Consider the following 26823-nt stretch of genomic DNA (forward strand, 5'->3'; position numbering starts at 1 on the left):
GCATATATAACGTTTAACAAAGCAAACTGGCTAAAGCAAAGAGAGATGGTGGCTGTGGTTTAAAAAAATCACCGCTGAAACGCCGCGGGTAAGTCCTCGCTTGGTGTAAATTGCTGTTACGCATTGCGGCCCAAGTCCCACGTGCTAAGGAGCTGCCCAGAATATTTTGACAGGTAGCGGCGTTGCTAATGATGGAAATTCAATAAATCCTGATAATACGGAGACTGTGATTTTCGTGGTGAGGTTTCCCGCAGACAGGCAGGGTTTTCTCTCCGGAGGGACTTTTGCCAAAGGGAAGAGTGCAGAATAAGACGCGGCTTCCAGCTGAACGCTGCTAAAATTTTGCTAAAATCTGCTCGGAGGCGCCTGACTGCGCCCCACGCCGCGCAGAGCCTGGGTATCACGGGGCGGCCGCGGCCGTCTCGGCCCCGACGCCCCAGGGGATCCCGGTGAGCTGAGGCTTCGGAGGCTTCAACTTCTGCGGGCAGGGGAGCAGCTCCCGGCAGCAGGTGCTGGGAGGACAAATGATGGACACGGTGTAAACACCCAGCCGGGATCCACAACGCGCTTGTAAGAATCACAATCTTTAGGCTCTTCACCGTCTAATTTCACCCACAAAAAGTGAAGCTCGCTTATTAATGTTGATGGACAATTGATCTGGTTGAAGGGTTTTATTTGACTAGAAAAGGAATGTGCTTTTTCACAGGCTGATTGAGAAGCACGGGATATATATAATGCAGAAGGCTCGATGATTATACAACAAAAAGATGGGATCACCACCTGCCCACACTCTTGTGATAAGCAGATGAAGAACGTCTGTCAAAACATTAATTCCCAAATCTATGGGGGTAACGCGGAATACAAATACAAATAAATGCATGTTGGAGTGCGCTCTCGTTATCTCGCATTCAGCCGAACGCCCTGGCGTGATTATACGATAGTCGCATCAAATTGGGTGCTCGGCGGGGATGGATGTGTCAGCCCCTCCGTCTTTAAGATGTCAACGGCGCGGGCTCAGCACGCCTGGTGGCCTTTATTCCCCGGCCTCACGACATCCATTTCAAACCCGGCGCGCGGGGCGCGGGGGGCTACGATATAATAACTGCACAGTCGAGCAGACGGACGCGGCCGGGGATGACGGCGATACAAAGGGGCGCAGGCCAGACTTGGGCACTGGATGCCGGGGGCTGTGCTGGGGTCCCCCCCCCTACGGTCGCCGGTCCCCTCGGGGCTGGATGCGGGCAGGGCCCGGGGCGGGGTTGGGGGGGGGGGGGGCGCGGAAGTCCCGCGGGCGCGCAGAGCGCTGGTGGCCGAACAAAGGCGACCGCTGGCCCTGCCCGTCCCCCCCAAGCCCCCACCCCGGGCCGCCGCCGAGCGCAACAGGCTCCGCGCCCCGCGGAGCCCCCCCCGGCCCGCGGGTGCGCCCGGGGCAGGCCCGGTGTCCCCGTCCCCCCCCGGTGTCCCCGTCCCCCCCGGCCCTGCCGCGCCGCGTCTGTTTGTACTTTAGCTGATCCACTAATCCCCCGAGAGAGCCTATTTGTAGTGAAGAGTATCTATAGGGGGCGAGGCTGGTCCATGTGGGTTTGTGTCATTGGTTTGCAAGGAGAGACCCCGCCTATTGCCCAAAAAAAAAAAAAAAAAAAAGGAAAAAAAAAAGAAAAAAAAAAAGAAAAAAAAAAAGGCAGCGAGAGCCCCTACCTCTCCCTCCGCTCACCCAGCGCGGAGAGGGGGAGCGTCCGCTCCGCCCAGCGCCGCCCGGGCACTTTCCCCCTTTTCTGGCTTAAAAAAAAAAAAAAAAGGAAAAAAGGAAAAAAAAAAAAAAAAAAGAGGGGGGAAAAAAAAAAAAAAAGAGCCAGCGACCCTCCCCCCCAAGTTGCAATTAGCATCCTCCCGCTGCTGCTGGGCGCCGCGGCGGGGCTGCGCTGCCCCCGTCCGCTCCCGGCGCGGCGGCGGGCGGAGCAGGAGAGCGGGGAGGGGGGGGGGGGGAAGGATTAAGTTGGGTTTTTTTGCCTTTTTTTTTTTTTTTTTTTTTTTTGTGCGGTGTGCGAGCGGGTGGCGTTTTTAAGGTGGATCTCCGGCAGGCAGAGCCCGGCGGTGGATGCGGGAAGGGATGCGGCGTTGAAGCGCGGTGGCTGCCGGCGGCCGGGCCGAGGCGGCCGGGAGCAGGTAAGGGGGCGGCGGCGACCGGGCACCCAGCGAGAAGGACAAGGGGAAGGCGAGGACATCTTTGCTTGGCTATCCGCGGGCGATGGAGGAGGGGGAAAAAAAAAAAAAAAATTAAAAAAAAAAAAGAAAAAAAGGGGATGTGAGGGGGGGTGTAATGGTGGTGGGAGGCGGCCGCGCAAGTTACGCGGAGGAGCGGGCGGGCGCGGAGCGGCGGGGTGAAGTGGGAAATCTTTTGTTGTGGCGGGGCCCCGCATTGTTTACTTAGTGCCGAGAGCCGCCGCCAACATCTGCCGGTGGATTAACGGGGCGGCGGCGGCGGAGGAAAGTTTGGGCAAGGGGAACCCCGCTGCGCGGGTGCGGACGCCAGCTCCGCGGACCCCGGCCGCCGCGTACGCGGCGGCCGGGGTCCGCGGAGCAGTCGTCCGCGGACCCCTGCGCTTGTCTTTTTTTTTTTTTTTCCACGTGAATATATGTTTATTTTTTTTTTAATTAATTTTTAAATGTTTTATTTTGGGGAAAAAAAAATTTTGTTTTTAATTTTTAATTTTTTTTTTTTTAATATTTTGGCTCCATACCCGCACTCCCCCCTCAGTCACTCAGCAGCGCGGTGGCGGTCCGCGCCTCGCTCTTTCCTCCCCCCCCGCAGGGCTCAAAATGCTCCATTCCCCCAGTACTTATTATATATATATATTTTTTTTTTTTCCCCACCTCCTAACTTGGAAATTTTTAAATCCTCCCGGATATCACTAGGAAGGAAAAACCAGAGGGGTTGCGCGGGTGCGGGGATTTAAGCGTGCTGCTCTGAGGTTGTTCTTTTCACCAAAAAAAAAAATATATATATAAAAGACCCCCCCCCCCCCCCAACTTCTTGGACTTGCTGAGGGGGAAAGAATGGCCTTTTGTCCTGCCGAGGGACGTGCCCCCAAGGTAAATCCTGGCCGGGGCTCAGCTCTTGGTACTTTGCCGGGTCCCATGGCCCTGCCTGGCCGTGCTGGGGAGGAGGAAAGTGGGAGATGGAGATCTCAAAGTAGTAGAAGTAATTTCTTCTTTCAGCTACACTTCTGCGCTGCCTTTGAATTGCCTGCAATGAATGTACGTAGCTCTAATTGAAGTACTTTAATCATTCACACTTGATTAAGTCTACCGTGACCAGAGGAGAGGGATACGCGCGGCTCCCCAGAACGTGAGGGATGGTATGACATTTTAATCCTGTGTTTTAAAAAACATTGGCGAAGCAGGAAAAATGAGAGCCGGTGACGGTTAGGTATAATGGACCGTTGTTTTCATACAGATGGTGGCTTACCGACGGGAATGAAATTGCAGTTATTGCAGATATTTTGGGGGGGGAGCACGTACTTTTCAGTTTGTTTAAGCGGAGTGAAGAAAATAATGATAGACGAGATGCCTGGTGACAAAATGCTTTTGTTCCCGTTTCCATCAGTGCATAAGGGCGCCGACCTGCTTTAGCATTCTTTAAAGGTCTCTTTACCAAGGAAAATTGAAGACGGTCTCATTATAGGAGAGTGTGTTCGGAATACTATGAGGTATTTATGAATTCAGAGGTGATTGTTGAATCGCAGACATTTCAATTACACATCCTGTAGTGTAAAAAAAAAAAAAAAAAATTTATTTGTGGCAATGTGTTCTGTAATCTGTTATTACCATAAAGCTGATTTGTGCGCGAGCTCCGGAGCCGGCCGAGGGAATGGGTTCGTCCGCGGGGCCCAAATCTTGAACAAAGATTTGTATTCTTCGCCTCGCAAAACTTTCTGCTGCAGGGGCAGCCTGAAGTTGCTATAAAAGCGATTTGTTTGGGAAACGTCAGCTATCGTCAAGTATTTTTCTGGAAAGTCTGGCGTTGTGAATGCAGGAGGGTATTTTTAGAAAGGAGCTTTTTATTTTTGGACGTGTTTGGGAAACCCACCTGTTAGTCATTAGCGGGGAGCGGGGACAGAGGTTGGCTTTCATCGTTAGCGAAGCCGGGCGCATCTGGGGGCTGCGGGCGGTTGCTCGCTTGATCAGGCTCTTCCAGATATGGGCAATCAAAGTGGCTTTCCCTTTAAAAGTCATAACCCAGTATTTCTAAAACTGAATAGAAGTGAAGATAGTTTAGTCAGAGCGGTGAACCACTCCTTGTGTTTTGAAAGGCGGCTTGCAGGAGCCTTTGACTTTTCATTTTTCCCCCAGAATTTCAGACCGAGATGCTTCCTCGGACCAGACTTCTTATTGTCAACTTTAGAGCGTACACATTGTAGATGCTGTTTTCTTGCCGTCAGCTTCCCCTGCTTTTAAGGTAGTTTTCGTCCCAGCCCAGCCGGTTTGGGATGCCGGAGGTCTGGGCGGCCCGGGAGCGTGCTGCGCCGCAGAGCCGCAGCCCCGGTCCCTGCCCGCTCCCTCCCACCCGCTTTTCGAGGGCAGAGTTGTGCCCTTTTCCACTCGTGCTTTTCTTAGTGGGAAAATGTTCAAAGGAATTTCCCCATAGCAAAAACTGGAGCCGCAGACTGTCGGCTCTAATGCTGTCATTTCAGTACAGAGGCTTGTCGCTGGGGTCCAGCGATAATACTCCTCGTATCAAGAAAAACATCAGCCTCAAAGTATGAGGTCCCAGGCACGAGTTGGAAGTAGCGTACCGAAACCTTTGGCCAGGAAAGTCGATTTATCCGTCAGGCTGGCTGCAGTTCAAATAAAACTTCTTCAGTTCAGCTGACTCTGGTAAGAATATGCACTTTAATGAAAAAAAAAAAAACACAAACCTGAATCTGGGTTTGCCCAACCTTTTGGAAAAGGTAGGTTAATTCACGCTGCTTTTTTTTGGTGCTGTTTACTAGCTGTGGGAACTGAAAGTGGCTTTGTGTTTAAGCAGAAGAAATGGAAAAGCTTCGCTAAACACTGGCAATTTGCAAGTGTTTTGTTAAGATCTGGTGGATGCTGCTGTCTCATAAAATCTGATAGGTGTCATATTTACTCCTCACATAAGAGCTAGCAAGGATTCCTTTCTTTGCTTGATGATCTAGCTGTAGTAAGTTGAAGAAGTGGAGAGTGGAGCTGCTGGTGAGGAGCTCTTCAGACTGGGGTGATCACACCTGCCCTAGGAATTTGGGATTTTTCCGTGTACAGCCACCCCTTGCCCCAGCAGCTTCCCTCTCCCCCCACATCTGTTTGCAGCTTCCCCCCTCAATGAAATCACCTTTTTGTATGTATGGTTATTCCACAGAGCTTGCGAACAGCACCCTGAGCCAGTCTCCTAGCTCCTGGGGCTTGGGTACAACAGGGAGTAAGGAAACGTGGCACGGATCTTAGTAATTTTTATACTTGTTCTCCTGCTCCAACAGGAATTACGATTTTGTCATAAGAAGGATAAAGCCCTGAAATATCTTTTATTTCTTCTGCACATCCCACTTAACTCTTAAAATGAAAATTATTCTTGCGCTGAGGGTGTTTAGATGATAGGCTCTGACGGGGGAATGGCATCAGGGCTCGCAGGCGAATAAGGACCGTGCGGGGTGGTTGCTGGGGTCCCCTCTTGCAGGGAACACGGAAACTTTGGAGGGGAGGTTTTGGCAAGTCACCCCTGGTTTCGCTCTTGACTGGGACAACACAAACATTTTAGCCGGGAATTGGTGTTTTCTGCACCGCCGTACGTGATGCTGAAAGATGAGATTCCGAAACGCGCTGTGTCACAGCCACGTGCGCCTGGGCCAACTCTCGTTCCTCCTCCCATCTTCCCGTGGCTCGTGGTTTTGTTCCTTCTCCTTTGCCAGAGGAAGTAAACTAAAGGTAAGTCTTAAGTGGAAGGGTGAAAAATGCCATGGCCGTGCTTAGCCCCAGCGAGGGCATGGAAACCAGCCCTTCCCGTTGTGCCGTGCGTATCTTCTCTTTCTGCTCAGTCCCATCGTGGTGAGGAGACCGGGATCTTCGGCGCTTTACAGAGTACCGGGAAGGCACCGGATAGCGTTTTCCGTGAAGTCGGCAGGAGTTTTTGGTAACAGAGCACAGGAGAATCAGTTGTTATTTAGTTCTGCGACGACCGGTGATGCTTTATGGGTGTGCGCTGCCCTTTCTTGCACGCTGAGCCCTGGTGGTTCCTTAAGAACCAGGAATTGTTTTCACAGGAATAAACAGCTGGAGGTTTTTAATTATTTTTTGTTTCTCCTCTCTGAGGCGGTAATGCTGGTGGGATGTTGCGTTTGGGAAACATGACGGTGAGATTGCAAAGAGAAAGGTGAAGACCTCTTGTTTGGAAAAGAGGTACTGGACTGTTGAGAAAGAGAAATCCCATTTTTGTCATGTATATCTTCAAGGCAAGAGTGGCCTGAGTCCAGATTTGCTCCAATCTCACCTAGATTTGATGCCCTACTTGAACTTTTTGTGTTGAGACTGCAAGATAATCCTTGCTGCGTGGGATTTGGGGTTTGCTTTGGTCAGTTGGATTTGTTGGGCTTGGTCTGGTGAGGGGGGAGCACGGTGGTGATGCGTGGGAAGATCTTGGTGGTCCTGCTGGCAAAGTTGGTGGTGTTTTTTCGCTGTATAATGATTTGTTAGTACCTGCGTTATATTACTTGTAACTTCCATGGGATTATTAAAAAGAAATAAAGCCGGAATAGTTGGAGGGGAAAAATGCGTGGTGGAACTAGAGTGGCCTGATGGAGAGGTTTGCACCTGCACGTCTTGCAGGTCAGCGCTGGTGGGTTTGCTTTGGCCAGTCTGAGGTCTGCAGTTACGTGTCCTGCACGAGGAGGAGTGTGGCGAGGAGCAGTGCCAGTGGTTTCCCCCAAAGATCAAAGCTGTGGTGCCGTCCCCATCAGTGCCGCATTTTGGGGTGTTTCACATGTGTGTCCTCCGGGGCGGGGGGATGCGTGCAGCTCCTGGGGGTGGGCATGCAGCTGCTGTCAGAGCCCTGCGGCAGCCGTGGGGAGGGCTCGGCATCGTTAGCGCAGGCCTTGATGGACCCGCCAACCCCTCACGGAGGTCATCAGTGCTGCTGCGTGGTGGGGTTGCCCACTTCTGGGATTTTTATGGGGTTTTTAGCCCATCCTGAAATTCCAGGCAGGAGAGGAGCCCACTCTGGGGGGATGCCGGAGGCTCCTGGCTGCTCGGCGGTTGTGCCGGGGGAGGACATTCCCTGGGACGCCGTCGCCTTTCAGGGTCCTCCCCCCGGCTCCACAGCTGACGGGAGCTGTGTGCGCTTGCATTACACGGTTGTTTTGGATAATTCAGCCTTGTTTTTCAAATACATGGTCTTCTGGGTGGATCGAGGTAGGCATCTTGATAGGCATCCGTAAAGTCCCATCTGTTCTGGGACTTTACTGTAAAATGCAAATAAAAAACAAGTTACTTGACTACATCAGTAGCAGATTTTAATTATTAATGACTTGCTCCTCCAACCTTATCTGGCAGTAATTTCATGTGTACTTTTAAGCTTATGAAAACCAGTGGTCCTGCTGAAAGTAACTGCCCTGCTTGCATCTGGGCTTCTGCCCATCCCTCCCGCCAGAAGCAGGTTTTATATGGTTAAAGCGCCCTGCTTGGTTGTTGAATTTGGGGCTCTGCTTCCCCAGGTCCTCTCTCTAATCCCCAGCAGCTGTCAGAGCAGCATGAGATGAGGAGGGACCTTTGCCACCACGGTGGCCCAGTGAAGGCTGACCAGATCACAGCCTTCCTGGGACCCAGGTGTCGAAAGCGCAGGGTGCCTTGGCTCTGAGTTCTCTGCAGAGATGCTGGTAGGACCCTCGCTGGATTGAGTTTTCACACGAGGATCGCCGCCGTGGCTCCCGTGTATGTTAACTTGTGTAATGTTGTCAAACACTCAGCCACTCTTTCTTTGCGACAACACATACCAATTACTACTTAAATAGACCCCTGAAGCACAGCGCGGAGGGAGAATGCGTGGATTATAGACATAATATTTACAAGGAGCCAAGTCTTTAATGAGACCAGGAATAATACAGATGGATTCTCTGTTGCTAAATATAACAGATATGTAATGGATGCTGCCTATCATTTTTTTTTTTTTAGCGACCCGTTCACTTTGGAAGAAAGAGGAGCTTCTGTGCTGAGGAGGTTGGCACAAAATTGTAGGATACTCCAAAACTAGCCTGGCTTTTGGTTATATATTGTAATAACTATAGTGTATGGCTCTGCAAGGTACAGGCAGTCCTGGCTGGGGCTGTGTTTTAGCCCCTTTGAAATGCTGGTGGGCTTTGGGAAGAGCGATGAGTGTTGGAGGAGTGCGGGATCGTCCCCGAAAGAGGCAGAAGGAGGAGGTGGCAATCCACTAGTTCCCACGTAGCTACGCACTGAGGGAGCCGGTAGCATCGTTGTTAGGGCAGAAAATAAACAAAACTGACAATTAATCACACAGCTGGTTCCCGCGCAGACGGTGGGTGTCACGCCGTGGGGTGCGATGAGCTCTGCAGGTCCTCAGCCTGCCTTTATAGATATTCTGGTTTATATTTAGGGGAAGCCGCCACATATGTACCTGGCTAAGGCTTCCCCAAGGCACGAGGTCTCCGTGGCCGCCTTATTCCTCTGCGGGTGATGCACTGGGAACGCTTTGGGCAGGAGGAGCTCATAGTTTATGTTCCAGATAAAGTGTTTAATTAAAAATTGGCCTTCTGCAGGCCCCTTTGAATAACTGCATCTTGGCTTTCCTCATCAACTCTCCTCCTTGCTTTTATCAGCGTACCCTTTAGTTTTATGATGGTATATGTGTGCGGGGAGGAATGTCCTTTATTTGTGTTAGCTGGAGGGAAAATGCTGTAAATTCGTCATTAAAAACGTGCAAGGCCAAATATAAGAGATAATAATGGTACCTGTAGAGCTGTCATAAAGTGTCGACTTTTTTAGTATTTTTATGCTGAAAACCACGTTCTGCATGAGAGGGGATGTTGGAAGAAGTCAGCAATTTAAGCAAAGTAATTAGGCTAAATACTAGATGTTACACTGAAAAGTTGAGAGACTTGAGCTTTGCTGTGATTAGTTGTGGGTGAAATTAATTTCAATTCCATATATTAAAAAAAAAAAACCTTTTCCTCAGCTTTCATGATCTTGCAGTTATCTGAAGTTTCATGATCCCACAGCACAAGCTCGCGGAGGTTTTATATTTCCCACTTGTCTGAGCCAGCACCTCTTTATTACAGAAATGGGACAGTGCACCAGTCGAGCCTAGAATCAGGGTATCCAGAAGTTTAGTACTGGAATACCTATGCTAACTTCAACTTTTGCCCTTTGCTAATGACAACAGCATTTCCTAGATGAAAAACCTATTCTACCTATTTTCCCTTACTAGAAGGAAACAGGAGTTTTTTATATGCTGTAATATTATTCCTAGGTGAAGCGCCAGGATGACATATTTTTCCCATCTGCAATGTTTGAAGAGCAGAAACCATATATCTCTATCTCTGTATCTGGACAACAAAAGTTATGAGTATTAGAAAGAAGCGGCATAGGCAGATTTGGGGAGACAAAGTGCAATTTCAGTTTTGTCTAGCCAAAAGTTTGACATACTTCTTGAATTTGTGCTTTCTTGGATGTGGCCCAACTTCACTAAATAGTAGTTCCAGCCTTGCTTGGAGTATGAAATCTCACTCTTGTTTAGCCCCGGGCAGCGAGGTTGCGGCCGGTGATTTTTGTTGAGGTGGTTTCTGAAAAAAATGTAGTCGAGTGATGTATCGGGAGGAAGAATCTGGCCAAGTGGGTCTCGGCTTGCCTGCTCGCCTCCAGCCATCGCCCTTCCAGCCCGTGCTCCGGGCTGTTGAAGGTGCTGGGTGCCAAAACGGGGTGCACAGCCCTTACGATCCGGTCAGCGTTGCACATCTGAGCGCCCGAGAGGGGAATTGATAGCGGAGAATAGAAATCAGAGCTTGAGGAAAGCAGCACAGGGATGCAGAGAGAAGCTGTGGCCGGTAGTGATGAGAACAACAAGCGGTTTCTGTAAAACGTTAGAAATAAAACTAGGTTACTAGGTGAAGTTAATAGAAAAAGACAAACATATTACACTGTTTTGGGGGGAAAAGTAATGGTATGTTTAGACCCTGTTATGATTGTGGTAGAAGTGAATGTTAAACAGCAACTGCTTTAGTCAGGCTTTTGTACGTCAGGCCTGGCGTCTCTCGTTGAAGAGGTTTACAAGAGTAAACTGAGCCAGTAATGCGTATTTTTCACCGAGTCTTGAATTTGTTGAATTCCTCACGAACCGTAGCGATGCTGATGATGTTCTAGTATAGAAAAGCAGCAAACGGGCCAGGCTGAGTAACTCAGACCTGTCAGCTTAACGTGAGTCCCGGGCCAAGGATTCGAGGGGTAGGGGACCTGTTTAGTGAAGGAGGCGATGCACTCAGTCTCCATCAGCACCAGTTTAGGGGCAGCACATTCTTTAGAGCTAACTTCTCTTTTTTCATTTAAAGAGCTCATCAATGGGATTGATAGAGGTAACTGTGGGGGGTTTTATTTACTTAAAATTCCGCAAGAAATGCAGCTTGGTGCAGCATGGCTTCTTTTGGCTGGGGATGTGCAAAAGAGAGACCGGCTGAGCCCTGGCAGAGTGTCAGTTCTCAAAATACAGTTGTAAAATCAGAAGTAATTTCCAAACATCTATTTCTAGCAGCCTCTCTGAGCACTCGTTTTTGTCCTTACGCTGCTTAACGTGTTTGCGAGCAACCCGTGATAAGGCAGAGAGTCACCCTTGCCAAAGCTTGAAATGTCACTAAGATTGGGAGAGCGGTAAATAATGAAAAGGAGTGACCGCTGGTAAAAGCAATTTGTATTGCTTGGATACAAGCAGGTAACATTTCTCAGATGGCCAACTGTAAATTTCTCTATCTAAGAGCAAACAACGCAGGCCGTACCTCCAGGATGCTGTCTGGAGAAATCATGTCTTTACAGAGGAGCAAGGAGTCATGAGCGAGCGGCGCTAATATGATATTATGGCCAAAGGTCTTGTGTGCTCCTTGCCTGCGCTGGCAGGTGGCTGCCGGGCTGGAGGAGGGACGTGGCAGCCGCCCTGTCCCCGGAGCCTGTCGAGGAGGGGCTGCGGAGGGCTGCGGGAGCGCCGGAGGAGCCGGGAAGGAATGCAGGGGAAGGGTCCAGGACCTCTGTCTGCTCGACTTATCCGGGAGAGTGTTGGGAGGTAAATTGATTAAGGCAATTAGCATTGTCGTGGGGAAAATAAATTGAATAATAAAGAGCTCTTGGGTCTGGCAGGCAGAGTTTTAACAAGACCTGATAGCTGGAAGATGAAGCCAGGGAAAGGCTGGAGTTGAGGTCTGTGTTTTCGGCACCGCTGATGGTGGAAGAGGCTGCTGAAGGTGCTGGCGGTTTCTCCACCTTTGGAAACGCCGAATTCAGGAATGTTTGTTCATTGGAATGAATGATGCTCAAGCAGGGATTAACTTAGGTTAGTTAGTGTGCAGTGTGTTGGGCTGGAAAATCACAGTGGTCTCTTCTGACCTCAAAATCCATGAAAGCCCATCGTTTAATGAGAGCATCCAGGTATTTGCAGATCCCAAGCACCAGCGTTGCAGATTTTCTTTAAGAGGGTGACTTGCAGAGAGGAGACCTGTGTCTGAAGGTGGAGATTGCAGGAGGTGACCTTTAGTGCTCAGGAAAGATCGCAGGTTCTTCATTTCCCACCGTTTCCCTAAAAAATCCCTTGTGTCCATCACAGGGATGAGGTACCTCCAGTGTCAACACCAGGTACTTAGCGCTAGGTGAGAAGCTGGCAGGGGCCGTGTTAGCCTGTATTATGGCTAATGCCTGCGTCAGATGTGAATGAATTTAGGTGCAGGAAGGAAATGAGGGAGGATTACTTTCTTTTTTTGATAGTCGTGTGCTTTATCTAATCGTGCAGAATTTATTCAAACTCAGAGTCAGCTCTTGGTGGCCACGGGACATCAGAAATAACTCCAGCCCTGGTGGGAAACTTGTGAGCAGAATAATATGGACAGGAGTACAAACTGATCAAAATGGGTCAAACACAGATTTAAAACTTAATTTTATGTTGCTTGTATCGTGGTTGGAACAAAACCAACACGTTTGTGTGCGAATTTATTTTTAATTTGAAGCGAGAATGTACAGCTGGATGCGTGCAGACTTAGTCTGCTTTTAGGTGAGTTTTCACATCGGTCTGTCCATCTCATCCGTCATTCACGGGTGAGGTTTGTGGGATCGCCGGGCTCCGGTCCGTGATGTGCTTGAGTGTGCAGGAGCTGTCATGGCAGGAATGTTGTTTCGGATCCCCTCAGTGTGTGTGTGTGTATGTATCCACACCGGTATGTGTCTGCCTTTTTAGGTCTAAAAGTTGAATATGTTAAAAGCCTAGCTGCAAAGAAAACGGGGAGCGCATGGAAACATTAGGCGGTGCGTGGCAACGTTTAATGGTTTATTTGGGCACTCGAGGTCTCCGTGCGCTGGCTGACCTCTGGGAGCGAAACTGGAGCAAAATAGGAATCTGTTGGTACAATTAAAAGCAGGATAGTAAGATGGGCTCGCATGGTAACACAGCTTGGGGTAATGCTGTGAATTAAGGCCATTTAGATGGTTGGCTTTGTATGATTTAGCTTAAACAAACAAACATCGCATTAATCTCATTACTCAAGCAAATGAAATAAACCTTTAAGGCACTTAAAACACGCCGATATTAGTTAGCTGTCAGATCAGCGAGGCCCGTTTCCAGACAGCGCGTCGACTCCTGCGCGTAACGTTACTCGCACGTGTAAGTGCTCGCAGAACAGGGAGTTACTCCGGGGGCGGCGGTGGGGCTGGATGTGAATTCAGTGGGAATTGCAGATGCAATGGGAATTGCGCTGGCCCGGCTGGGGAGAGCCGGGGGCCCAAAGGGTGAGAGGTCTTTTGCTGCCGAGTGTCGGGCACTGTTCACCGCCTTGGCACTGGGCATCCGTGTCTCTGCATTGTTTCTTTATCCTTCCGCTATAAAAGATGCAACTGCAGAAGTCCTTGTGGGAAATGTAATAAAAATCCCTAAAATTGTCATTAGAAGTGATGTATTCCTATGTACCATGTCCTTACATCGCTCTGGCAGTGTAATGGATGTGACAAACCTACGCCTGGAGAGGTTGGTGATTTTTTTAGTGTCCTGCACGTTGCGCTTTCCTTAGAGGAAAACATAAGAATTGTATTAACTTCGATGTGTTAGGCTCGCGCAGGAATTTTCTGTTGTCTTTAGGTTGCATTTGTTTGGGCTTTGGTTAGGCAGAGAAATGACTGAAGGACGTGTCAGGTTTATAAAATCAAGAGTACCTAGCTATTTTCATACAGATCTCTTAATAGAGATTAAACACAAAATAAAGCAGAATGCATCAACAGTGATATTCCCATAAGCAATATTGGAACTTGTATGCAGTGTAATTATATTTTGTACACTTGCCAATTAAGCAGTTACGCTTTAGAGAAAAATTACTTTCAAGAGATGGAAGAAAAGTATCGCAGTAAATCAAATAAAATATACATGTGTTATAGGGTTTTGTGTATGCAGCTAAAATTTTAAAATTTCCTGCTGTGTTCAGGTTGCAGTACGCGTAACGATGCTCTGTGTCCTGTAGCTTTTTGGGGATTGGAAAATAGCAGATAGGAAAAAAAAAAAGGTGTAAAAAATAAGTTGCTTGCTGGGATAGCTGTATGCCACGTGAAGCTGAGATGCTCAGGTGGTCCCGCTCTCCATCCTCACCCCTGCTGAGCTCCTGCCCGGTCACGCTGCCCCGCGGGAGGGGACGGTGTGGGTACCCCCAGCTCGGGTCCCTGCACCCCCAAAGCCCGGGTGGCCGCCCCGCAGCTCCCGGCCGCTGCAGCAGTCACCCCTGCTTCCCCAGTACCTCTTGTCGTTCCCTGGTTTGGCTGGTGCGTTGGAAAGGGGCACTCGGGAACGCCTCTGTCGGGCTCGGGCTGGTTTTTTGCCGTTCTCAAACAGTTTTGCTGTGGCCGATCTCGGGGCAGCCGCCTTTTCACCCCACGCCCCCTGCAGCAGCCCACTGCACGATGGCGTGGGACCACGCTGAACCTTCCTTGGGATTAAAAACCCTCAAACTAACCCTCTCCCAACAATTCAAGACTTACTTTTCTTCACCTTCATTGACAGCGATGGCACCCGCAGCGTGGGGAGTATGAAATGTCAGCATTTTGCTAACAAATTGGTGTTTGCCTGTAATTTCAAGGACCATCCTTTGGTATCTCGGGTACCTTCAGGGGTTAGACCTGCTTTGAGGAGCTGTGCAGGGCAGTCACTGAAGTGGTCGTTTCCTTACACCGAAGGGAAGAGAGCCTTGCTTTCCTCTAGGTATCGGTGTTTGTACGTGCGGTGGTGGGATAGGCACCCGATGCCCGACGTTGTGCCGGGGGAGTGATGCTGTGTTCGTGTGCTGCAAGCCCAGACCTGAGTACCTAAAATAACCTGCATGGAAGTGTACCCAGAAACGCCGGGTTTCCAGCGCTGGGCTTGCTGGGAATTACAGGGAACTCTGTAAAGTCATAAGGAAGTTACCAAAGTACTGTTATTTGCTGAACAGGCACGGTATCAGTTCAATATCTGGTTAATTCTCTTTCCTAATGTAAACTCAGTGCAAGGTGTTAGGGAGTTTAAGTTGCTGATAGAAGTGATACGAGGTTTTTTTTATTATACTATGAGGTCTTTATTTGAGGATTTCAAAACGTCTTGCAGAGCAGAGGTGGATTGAATGGGCTGGCCGAGACCATGCTGTGTCTCCGGAGCGGGGAGAGGGGAGCTCTATGGCTCTTGCTCCCCATCAGCTGTGGGAGCCTTTGCTTTTCTGTTTTTTTTTTTTTTTTTTCCCCTCTAAATCACTGATATATATATGTTTTTATCGGTAACCCACAGCGCTACTTTAAAAATCATTTTCTATCGTACAGGATTAGGAAGATCTCACTTTAAATGTGCCAAACAAATATAGTGAAGTAAAAAACCAACCCTCAGAAAACTCAAGATAAGGTCCGCTGGGAGGAAAGCGCTGCAGAAGACTTTTCCTCGTGTTGTGGCTGGTGGCCTGGCGGCCGTCCCTGCCTCACCGTAAGCCGAGGGACGCATCTGGCACCGGGACCTGGCTGCGGCGCCGGGCTCCCCTCCTGCCTCCCCGCGCGGGTGTGCGGCTGCAGCTTGGGTTCGGAAACAGCGTTGCCTCAAGTCGTAGGGCGTAGGTATGTACGTTGGGTAGGGGAGCAATTTCTCATCAATTTAATGATTTGGTGGTGGTCCTTGTTGAAAGGATACAGCATTTTCAGTATAATCCCCTTGTATTTTAAGGGTTTAGCCAGCCCAGGGCGTAGCTCCTGTGATGTGCATCTTTCCCAAAACCAACTAATTTTTAAAAAAACAAAGTTTTCAGATAGTTCTGACGTCCTTTCCTGAACTCTCTAATATAAAAACAGTGCCCTAAGTGAGATTAAGAAGGAATCCAAGCTAACCAGGTGTTTGCTTTTGAGGTGTGGCTGCATTTGTGAGGCACAGGGCTGGCAAGGGACAGTGTTGCTGGGGCCGTGTGAGCCTGAGCTCCATTCGACACACTGGGCTTGTGCACCTGCAGCTTTTGAAATAAAATGTTTGTCATCTCAACTGCTAATGTTTTAAATGTTAATGTCTGAGTGTGCCTGGCATGGTTTGTTGTGTCAGTGTTACAAATCTGCACGCTTTCAAAGACTTACAGAAGGTGTTTGCATGTAAAAGCTTTTGATGAGAGTTTAGTTTGAAGATGACAAAATAGAACAGTAAAAGAAAAAAAAAAATTGAGTGTGATGTAGAATCGGGTTACCAGCTGCCCTCCATCTCCATTCTGCTGGACCCCAGCTTGCAGCATCACCTTCCCGCGTGGGTTGTGCCAGCCTCTGCCTTTCCCAGCTGCGCTCGGGGGAGGATGAGGATGCTCTTGGGCAGGCTGCCGCTCGCCCGCTGCCATTCCGTGCCTGGTCTCCGCTGCATTTCCATGCCCGGTCTCTTGATGCCGGCGGTGAATCTCTTACCTTTTACTTCTTGGTTTCTGACGCTGTCCCTTTGCTGTGCTGCCCACTACTAAGTGCCGAATGCAAATTGATGACTGCAGGGTTGTCTTTTTTTCTCCTCAAGTCCTGTGCATTTGGTTCTTCAGGAGGCTGGCAGCCGAGGCGAGTTTATTTCTGGCGGTTTATTTTTAGCGTGATGCTTCTGGCCCCGCTGTTGACGCTGGCCGTCACTTTGCAATCCGATGGTGTGGAGCGGCGTAACACGGCGAGTCCGTGTCTGTGTGCAGGTTCGTTTCTCCGGGGCATTTACCTTGCTCGTCCCTGACGTGCCTGAGTCGGTGGGTATGGCCACCGAGCTCCGTCCTTGCACGCAGCAAGCAGGTGGTGTTTGGAAACGATGAGCGCTAATTACAGGATGCAAGCAGCAAATTTCAGAGAGGGTAAAATAAATACGCACCTCATATGTCCTGGATGGGTGCATTTTACAAAGTGTTTCTTGACGTTGTCACAGATTTGCTCCTGGCTTTATTTGCAGCTGCATTGCTTCCAGCAAGTTTGGGGGAATTGTCCTGGTATTACAGTCATGGTTTTTTCAGATCATGCACTTCATTGCCTTGAAAACCATACCATGAATCCCACTAATATAGTGAGTCTGAATTGGATCTGGTGTCATTTTTTTCCACCAACCTAGCACGAGCATGCCTTCCGCTCAAGATGCAGGACTTTGGTCGAATTGAAGAACTTCCTTCTCATACCTTGGGTTTATCAATGCTTCGTACCCTTTCCTTCTCTCCCTCCCGGCGGCCTGGCCACCTCTGCTAATTTTAATTTGAGAAGAAATAAGCCAAGGTATGCTCTGAGTATAAGGAGATATTATCACAATGGAATAATTACATTTTGGTACTTGATTTGATTTGTTAGCTGGAAGAGTAGTCTGAAAGCAGAGAAGAAAATGAATGCGTTGTTGACTGCAGGAAGTTATTCATGAGTTTTTACTTATGTTTAAAGGAATTCCCCTTGTGACCTAAGTAGCAGTGCGATTTATGGCCTTTCACATTTGATAGCTGAATAAATAAATAGAATAAAGACAGGAAGAACAAAAAGAAATGGTACCAGGTTTTGTGGGTGTAAAGTTTCTGTTGTGGAATGCAGGAAGCGATGGCTTTCAAAAACCCAACCAGACGGATCAACAAAAGTAATGCACGCGTTGCATTGGAAAAAGAACATGATCTCGGTGTGTTTTGCGTTAATTGTGTTATGGCAGGAGAAATGCTTACGTACTCACACGCTCTGTATGGGGCTTGTGTTATGTTTCTATAATTTTTCCATAACTATCTTCATGTAATATTCCTTCCATGGCTGCATCTCCTATTTCTGCTTCCACAAATCAAGAAAATAGCATGATCCAGGAGGGAGAAATGGTGTCTCTGCTGGACATCTAACGTTGGGAGCTGCTGGTGCTATTCAGTCTGGTGGCACTGTGGCAGATGGAGGTGGAGGAGGACGTGGATCTGCTGGACACGGGTTAGGAAACACTCAAGAAGTGAAGGGGCTACGTGGAGGTGAGGACAGGTTTGGACAGGACTGACTCCTGTGGAGGGGACTTTGCAGCCATCATTGGAAAGTTAACTGAGAAGCCAATCTGAGTGGAGTCAGCGTGTCTTCTGCTGCTGTCGTAGAGGACATGAGGTTGCATGGCCCTTCTGCAGACCGGCCTCCTGAGATGTGTCTGTCTCCCTGGGTTGCTCACGCAATGGATCAGAGTCGCTAAGTACCCGTCTTCCAGAAGCGTGCTCTTAGCACCAAGCATGCGTTATCACTTGACTATTAAATCTTGTCACTCCTTACTCGGTGTTTTTATGTTGTGTCCTGGGTCAGCAGGGTGCAGTAAAGTGGAAGTAAAGGCAAACCTCCTGCTCTGGCTCGGGCAAACGTTGGTGACGAGTGCGCTGATTCTGTCAGAGGAAATCAGGGATGCTCCTGCGCCTTGGAGCAGTGACGGGGGCCAGGCTCCGCTCTCTGCCGCGCTGCTGTAGTAATGCTGATTTACACCAGCCGGCCATGTGATCCAAAACTGTATTTCAGAGTAGCTCGGACATGGATCAGACTCGCTGCGCTTTCGGGAAGCCCATCGGGCAGATTTCATACCTTTTCCAGGTGACATGTCCTGCTGTTGGCAGTGGCTGGGAAAAAAATGCCAGCCAAAAAGCAGCCCGCTGACATCTCCCAGGGCTTCACTTCATGAGTATAACCTTCAGGGTTTGAAGGTCTTCTCCTCAGGGGAGAGGCCAGCTTGCAAATACTGTATATAAAATGTTTGGTAGTTGGTTCCTTCATTCTTTCTTTGGAAAGGCAGAAAGGGAAAGGAGTCCTGCCTGAAGTCCAGACCACTCGTTTCTGTGGACAAAACCTGCAAGAAGACCTTAGAGAGGCTTGGAAAGTACCGTGGACTGACTGACGTTGATTTAAACATGAAGAAAGCTTAAGTCTTGCGCTCCTCTGTGCTGCCGACCAAAGGGATTGGTGGGACTGGAATCCACAAATTGGTGGGGATGGAAACTACCAAAGCCGAGTTGGTCCCATTTACATCTCAGCCGTTTGGTTGCTCCTGCATTTGTGTGCTACCGTGTATAAAAGCACCTGGGTAAGCGGAAAAGCGGAGGTAAAACACACATTCCTTGCTGACTCCACACTGCAGAAGAGTCTTGGTCAAGGAGCGCTTTCCAGGTGCAAGGAATGGGAATAATGCTGCCCCTGCTAGGAAGAAGATTAGTTGTCTTTGTGGGAGCTGGAAAATGATTTGGACTTTGGACAGGGTAGAGCAGATTCTGTGCTGGCAGGTGCTGAGTGCCCTCACCTTGGAAGATGTTTCTTGCCATGTCTTTCAAGAGGCTGTATGAAGAAACGAGCTTTCACGTGCGGTGTTGAGTTTCTCTGGGTGCGAGCGGTGTGGTGGATGTCCAGCAGGACCTGCTGCGGTGGCCCGGCTGGCATGAGTCGCACAGAAGATGTAATTTGGGGGAGCGATAGGAGGAGCTCAGGGGTGGAACGGTGACTTATTTTGTGTATGTGAGAAACCCATCAAAAGTGATGTGCTTGACTACGGCTGTATTAAACTTTCACTGGTTTTACTTCAGCGACGTTCATGACGCTGATCATCAGTGTTGTATCAGCAGAAGGTATTGGTAGAGCCATGAAACATAGAGTGGCTGTTCACGGAGGGGTTATGTATTGATATTTATCGTTCCAAAGGGGGTCTCTGGGAACCCCCAGAAATCTTGGATGCCCTTTGCGATGGGTGGTGGAGGGCAGGGGAGGGGACTGGGGGCAGTCACTTGGTTGCCCCTCACAAGTTGAACCCGCTGGCGTGTATTTTCCATGGTGGATGGGCATGTATATGATCACCTTGGAGAGAGCATCGCTTGTCACAGGCAAGGTTGGGAAGTTGGGTGTTGAAGCCCAATGCGAAGTTCCTCTCCGTCCTTAACTACATTACGTTCATTTACGGCGTGATGATGAATGTCACGCGTGAATCCTCCAAGAAAATGCTGATTGTGGTCCTGGCTATTTTTGGGCAAGCTTGCTTTGGACGCCTTCTGCGGTGTGATCAGCACAGAGTGCTGCCAGTGGGCTGCCTTGTGTCCCCGTTGCCTGGCACGGACACACCTTCTGCAGGACTAAGAGTCCCTTCAGTAATTTTCTGATTTTTAAATACTGAGTGTAAGCTTTAAGTAAGCCAGAGTTGGTAGTGATCGTGATTTATGTTACAATGGCCGTGCTGTAATTTGCTGTGTTATGCACCAGAAAGTTGAGAGCATTAGGATAAAGTCTTTCAATAATGTGCGACAAATTCTCATCATCAAGGAGTAACTGTTGTATACGTTGTGTTGAGTAATTATAGAGTACAAGGAAGATTTGATATAGGAATTGTAGCTTAATCTCCTGCACTTCATTACATTTTCCCTGTGGTGGTAGCGAGAAATGGGAGGTATATTTTATTTTCCAATTTGAGTATGCTTGCTCAGGATGGCCTTGCTCTTAATGTTGCTTCATGGGGGAGAATTTACAGTGGGGATTTCCATTAATGCTAATGAGAGTTATGCCCATGCACTTCACTGGCCCGGTGATAGAGGAGGAGAAATAATAATTAAATTCTTTGTCTCCTAAAAAAATAAAATGACCCTAAAATGTCCAGTATGTCAGTGGGAAGTAACTGAGAATGGGAGCTGCCATCGTTGCTGCCCTTGGCCGTTCACTGGTAGCTGAGAGGGTTTTCCTCCGTCTTCTCTGTTCCTTGAAAGAAAAGGGGAAAGGAAAAAAATCCAGAAATGCATTCTAATTGAGGAGAATAATGACTAATCTAAGGATAGGATATTGTGATTATAAAACAAAACATACAGGTTGCTAACGTAAAGTTGTCTGAAATGAGTTGCAGTAGGTTTTCTTTATGCTCATGATTAATACACTCTTCCATTTAAAGCCATTAGGTATAGTGCTGCACTTGATTTAAAGTAAGTGCAGTTAATATTTTTGGCTATAAATTTCAGGCATGCTGGTAAGAAATCATCAAAAAGTACAATTCTTCATGTAAAGCAACCACAAATTCATATTAGTCCCCGTACAAAACAAGAGGCAGGTTCTTCTCCTGCAGCTGGATTTTGCTGGTTGGGAAGGGCTGGTTGCGTGTTGGGGAATTACAGCGAGCACAGCGTTAACAGGAGCTGTTGTGACACATCTTTTGTAGGGGAGTCTATCGAAAGGGAGTGAGGAAAGGGCTATACTTAATCAGTATAAATGTCAGTAGCATATTTTAATAAATTCTTGATTTTGCTTGGACTGTTTGCAATTGCATATTTAAAAGGAATCTGCCATCCCCTTTCGAAGGTATGTGACATTTAAAAGATCTGTAAAGAAGATTGGTTTGACAGCTTCAAATTACATTTGAAAGAGTTTTTTTCCTTTCAAAACAGAAAATGAATACTTCCTATTCTAAATGTCACTGCAAAGACATAAACATGTTTAATCAAATTATATATTTAATTTATGTAAAATGTAATTTTTTATTCATGCAAGAGACTCACTTGTTACATTTTTACCATCTCCAAAGCTTCGCAAAGTTGGTGAACTGCTGAATCTCTTGAATAAATCACTGCTCAACAGTTTTTCAGATTCTTCCAAAATAGCCGTCGGCTTGTCGTTGGGTCTCCCCACTTCCAAGTATTTGTGTTTCGCCTCGGGCTGCCGTGCCGCTTTCATTAGCGGAGCCAAGGGGTCGGCTGGGTCTTGGCAGGGGGAAGGGTGCAACTCCCACGGAGGAGCCGGCGTGGTTGGGGTGGTGGTGGAGGACCTCTGGGGATGGCCGGGGTTGTGGAGCCACAGCTGGGCACCAAGCTGGTCACTTGGCCTCTGCAGCATCGCAGAGGGTGGGGGCTGTTGGCCATCAGCGTGTATCCTCTTGGGAGGACATTTTGTGGTGAACCAAAGCCACCGTGATGAAGCTGCTGGGCCAAAACCGTGAAACCTCTCCTAGGGGAGAGAAAAAGCTGTTGGACTTGGTGCTCTGGACTCCAGCTTTCATGGCATGTGCATCAAGGGCAGATGTCTGAAAGAGCCCAGCAGGTCCCCAGAAGATAAGGAGCTTTGGCTGCTGGCAGGGCTGTCGGCCTTTCAGTGCTGCCGTGCGCGAGCTCGCTGGAGCAGCTATTGCTTGTCTCTGCCTCCGCCAGCAAAACCTCCCGGGCCGGAGCCGCAGGCAGCCGAGCCAGCAGTCCGGCAGCGGCTGCCTTTGAGGACGGGCTGCTTTTCAAGAAAGAAGATTGAGCAGTAATCCTGGGCGAGTCCCAAGAGCAAGAGCCTGCTTTAAGCAGATGTGTGTCATCAGGTGGTGTCACCCAGCCCAAGATAGATGGGTGTCTAGGGGCCTGGGCTTTCTTGCTAAGAGACAAAGCAATGGAAGAGGAATCAACGTCAAAAAACCGAAACTAGGGAATTCAGCTATTTTGCCTTGTTTCTGTTTTGATGTCTGCGAACTTCATGTATTTGCTGAGCAAATACAGGTGCTAAACTCATGCTTCTCCCAGAGAAGGTCAGAACTGCTAGGTCGTACCTACCCTGGTATGAATATAGCAGGGCTCGGCAAACCTTTCAGCACGCCCTGTTGTCCTGCGTCCGTGTCTCAGGATGACCAGGCAGCCTGTGGGTTAGCTCCGGCAGGCTGGAGGATGTTGTGCAGGTTCTAAAAGCCAAGAAGCAGCAAAGGGTGTAGTCATGTTACTGGAAGCCTCCTCTGAAGGAGGGAAGAGCAGGACCTGCAGACTCCTCTGCCAAGTCCTGAGCCGACAGTGGAGCGTTTTGCTCAGGTGCTGGCCTTGGAGAACTGTCTTGGTTTATACAACTCTAGTGATACCTTCCTTTTCCATTTTTTAATCTCATGAATAACTACACTTAGTAATTCTGGTTCAAGTGCTCACTGATCAGGGAAAAGTTATGGCCCTGGGAATTAATTGCAATTAACCACCACTGCCAGGCAGATCTTGGTTGAGGGCAGACCCAAACTACTGGGGACACAAAGGCTTGGGACAGATCAGAAGGCATAGTTTGATCGTGTATTTGGTAGAGGGGGGTACCCCCAGTCTTTCAGAGAAGACAGGCGTGCACAGCAAGGACAGAGCAAGCAGAGTCAGCGTGAATGCCGGAGAGCAAAACTCAAAAACCTGATGGTCCTCGGATAAATCCATCCTCTAGCAGGGAAAAGTGTCAGAAGTCTTTCATCTAAGGTAGATCGTGTTCTCACGATCTTTAAAACTTTTCTGTCCTCTTCATGTTCTCAGCGGGTCTATTTGTGTATATTTATTCATGTGGCAGATGGCCAAGCCAAAGCAACTTAAATGAGGATCTTGCATGCAAAGACCCCCATCCTGGAGCAGTCCTGGAGATTGCTCCGTGTAGATGCGGTGACTGTCAGGCCTCCCTTGAAGAGGAAGACTTTCTTGCGTAAACCCAAAGATCTGGAAGAGTTTGGATCTTTCAGCTCTTTTTTGCTAACAGCAAAGAGGGGTTGAGTGAATGAAGTAATATTGACAAAGCTATAATTTAGGTAATTAGCCAGCTGTCGTGTGTATTGAAAAGGACAGGGAATATTTCTTCCCTGGTTTGCAGTTTACTGAGAAGGGAAAAATGTATCTGACTGAAGATATGTAGGAACTCGCAGGTAGCCACAAGCATTGGATTTACCAAATGGGGGGAGACGTGCGTTTTTAGAGACCCCAAAGGGAGCTCCTGAATGTTTTCTAAGCCCTCCTCCCCCAGCGCACCTCCAGCGTTGGCCTGATATTGAAGTGGTACAGGAGGTAACAGAGAGGCTTTGTTTTGCACCTGCTAAGGTAAAATTTCCTGATCCTGACCTGCTCCTTCCCTGGGATTTGAAAGCAGCTTTTTTCAGGCGGGGGGACACCGAGTTCCCGTGCAGTGGGGTCAAAGCGTGGTCAAAAGGGTTTGTCCTTCATCTCCATCCTAATGTCAGGCTGGAACTGAAACTCAGGCTGGGCAGAATATTCTGGATTCGGGGTATATTTTATATTTATATTTTATTTCTTCAAAACAAAACAAAAAACCCTTGAAAATATTCCCAGCAATATTTATAGTTCAAGCACAGTAGATTGGTGTGGAGATTTTGGAAGACAGAGAGCAGTAAACAGGGGAGATTTTCAGTGTATTCCTCCTTTATGTTTTAGGGGAAATGCACAGTGTATAGTTTTTTTATTACCCATTTCAGTATGAAATATGTTGCAACATTAAGTTGTATATTTCCATTGAAATATATGGCAGGAATAAAATTCCAGATAAAAGGTAACTATTTGACATTCTCTATAGTTGTTGTCATGCTGTTAAAATAACACATTGGCTACTAACTTGATACGAGACAAAGATGAAGAGGAAGCTGTGTCAGCAGGATTTTCTGAGGAACCCTGTAATACCGACATCCAGGCGCTGCCTTCGCTCGCCGTACCCTTTCCTCTGAAATGCAAAAGCAGAGGTTGCCCTGAAATATTAACATCCTGAGAACTTCATTTTCTAAGTAAAATAATCCTCCCTGCCTCTTCCAAAAGAAAATATACTTGCAGTACATTTCAGCAAAACATAATGTTTAAAATTTGTTTTTACCCTGCATGTGCTCTGCTGTAGAGAGTTTAAATCTAAAATTAGAAGAAAGGGGAGGCAAACTGCAGTTCGTTAGCTGAGCTAACGAGACTTCAGGAGATTGCAGTTCTACACCGTACACTGACCAAAGCCTTAATGCTGTAAGGTGTAGCAGCATCTCAACTGAGTCAGCCAAAATTATTTTAAATGTTGCAGTATATATTTTACCCGTCAGTCCTAATTGCTGTCTTTTAAGCTCTTGCTGACCCACTACCTACCATCGATGGCCTTTGGCCCCTGTCAGGAGTACCTCCTACAGTTGCCATACTTGATGCAAAACAACCAAGTACGTGCAGAAATAAATATTTTTGCTAATGCAGTGTCCTGGTTTCAGCTGGAATAGAGTAAATTTTCGTCGTAGTAGCTGGTATGGTGCTGTGTTTTGGATTTAATATGAGAATAATGTTGATAACACACTGATGGTTTAGTTGTTGCTGAGTAGTGTTTATACCAGTCAAGGACTTTCCAGCCTCCCATGCTCTGCCAGGTGCACAAGAAGCTGGGGGGGGGCACAGCTGGGACAGCTGACCCAGACTGGCCCAAGGGCTGTTCCATACCATATAACGTCATGCCCAGTATAGAAACTGGGGGAAGAAGAAGGAAGGGGGGGACGTTCGGAGTAATGGCGTTTGTCTTCCCAAGTCACCGTTAGGTGTGATGGAGCCCTGCTCTCCTGGAGATGGCTGAGCACCCGCCTGCCCATGGGAAGGAGTGAATGAATTCCTTGGTTTGCTGTGCTTGCGCGGCTTTTGCTTTACCTATTAAACTGTCTTTATCTCAGCCCACGAGTTTTCTCACTTTTACCCTTCCGATTCTCTCCCCCATCCCACCGGGGGGGAGGGAGCGAGCGGCTGCGTGGGTCTTAGTTGCCGGCTGGGGTTAAATCATGACATATGGAATATTTTACACATCTGGTTACGTGCTTTAACAACATAGTTGAAGTCTAGTATGAACAGTAAGTCCAGCTACTGCCATGCAAGAATCTGGCAGGCAACCTGTAGAGCATGAAATAGCTGAAGGCAAAGGCGTCTAAAACAAGAGCAAAGCCAGTGCAAGTTTTATCAGCAGTTTGACGCGTTGCAGGGCTCGATGGTTCCTCCAGGCTCAGAGTCTAAACTGCCCCATACATCTCCCAGCGGAGGTGGGGGTCGTTCCCCAGAGATGCGACTCTGGACCGTGAACACCTTTCCTGTGCAAGCTGCGTGGAGCTGGTGGAGGTGCAGTAATGAGCCACGAACATCTCCGAACAGCAGACCAGGAGAAGCGGTTGGGGGCCCAGTTGTGTGTAGGTTGTTTAACAGCAGACAGCAATGGAAATGCATGGTAGAGCAGAGTCATGCAGGATGGGGGAGTGGACTTGCTGACCTACTGCATCCCTCTTTCCTCATCTCTTCCCTCAGCCAGGCTTATTTTGTCTCATTGTCTGGACTATAAAGGCTTGTGAGATGTGGGAAAGAGGGAGATCTCAGTTTCCAGAGGGTTTTTTTGTGCTTGAAATGCAGAACTGCCTGAATCTGTGCTTGTGGTTTCTCTAGTTAGTATGTATGAACATTTTCAGAGCTCTAAGGAAGCTGTATAAATGCTGAGCTTTTTGCTGCAGATGATGGTCTCGTCTGGACCACGCCGTTGTGGTCACAGATGTTCCTGCTCAGCTGGAGGTCACCATGGCCACCGTTGACCTACGGAGCTTGCGAGCGCTCCTCATCCACTCCAGTGCAAAGTTTGCCGTTGAAGGGGTAGCGAGGACGGTACCTGGGGCAAACCTGGTTGACCTAGCAGCGAGGCAGCTCAGGAAGCACCCACCAAACCCTTGCCGCTAACTCTGCCGCGCGAGCAGTGAGTTTGTAGATCACCACCGCTGTTTCTATGATTGTACATTTAAAATATTACTTAAGATCTAGTACTCGGGGAGTAACTGGGTAGGTAGTGGTGCGTTGCCCTAGCAGAAGCACTGTCTGCCTTGCCGCTGTCTTTCTGATACTTCAGACTTTCATTTCTGGTGGTGGCAGGACATGACCCTTAGCTGCGCCAGCATAGTTGTTTGGGCAACTTTTAATGCTCTTTCCTTCCAGCGGTCTGTGCGGTGAAGCATCCCGCTGTGTGTTTCCTCATATGTGCACGTCCTCTGGGTGTTATCCCCTCGTACTGCCCATTGCTGCTGATTTTCGGAGGCGGTGGGTCAAGTCCAGCGTCATCTCGTTCCTGCCCAGGCTCTCCTGGCACGGCTCCGCGCTGTTGCAGTGGAAGCTCAGGCTGTGGGGGCTGTAGCAGAAAAGCAAATGGAGCCATGCTTGTGCTTGTGTATCAAGATGCTGCACGGCCTTATTTCGGCAGGTGGGTCTCGCTGGTTTTTTTAAGTGCTTTGAAATTCTTGGGTTATATTTGAATTCCTGCTTGCGTGTCAAGGTGTTGTCCTGAAGCGGCGAGCAGTGACCCATCTCTGCTCCTGGGGAAGCCAGCGGGAGGCTAAACCCACCCTGCTCAAAAAAACCCTGC

The 26823-nt window shown here is 48.5% G+C and overlaps 1 protein-coding gene across 1 annotated transcript in view; it reads left to right on the forward strand.

Moving 5' to 3' along the window:
• Positions 1-2039: 2039 nt before the first annotated feature.
• Positions 2040-26823, forward strand: part of CTBP2 (C-terminal binding protein 2) — a 145157-nt gene continuing 120373 nt past the window's right edge. The window contains exon 1 of the mRNA XM_082310808.1: positions 2040-2166. The gene's annotated coding sequence lies outside the window, so the exon portion shown is untranslated. The remainder of the gene's footprint in view (positions 2167-26823) is intronic.

This window comes from Platalea leucorodia (assembly GCF_965183815.1).
Source record: "Platalea leucorodia genome assembly, chromosome: 4".
Lineage (NCBI taxonomy): Eukaryota > Metazoa > Chordata > Aves > Pelecaniformes > Threskiornithidae > Platalea > Platalea leucorodia.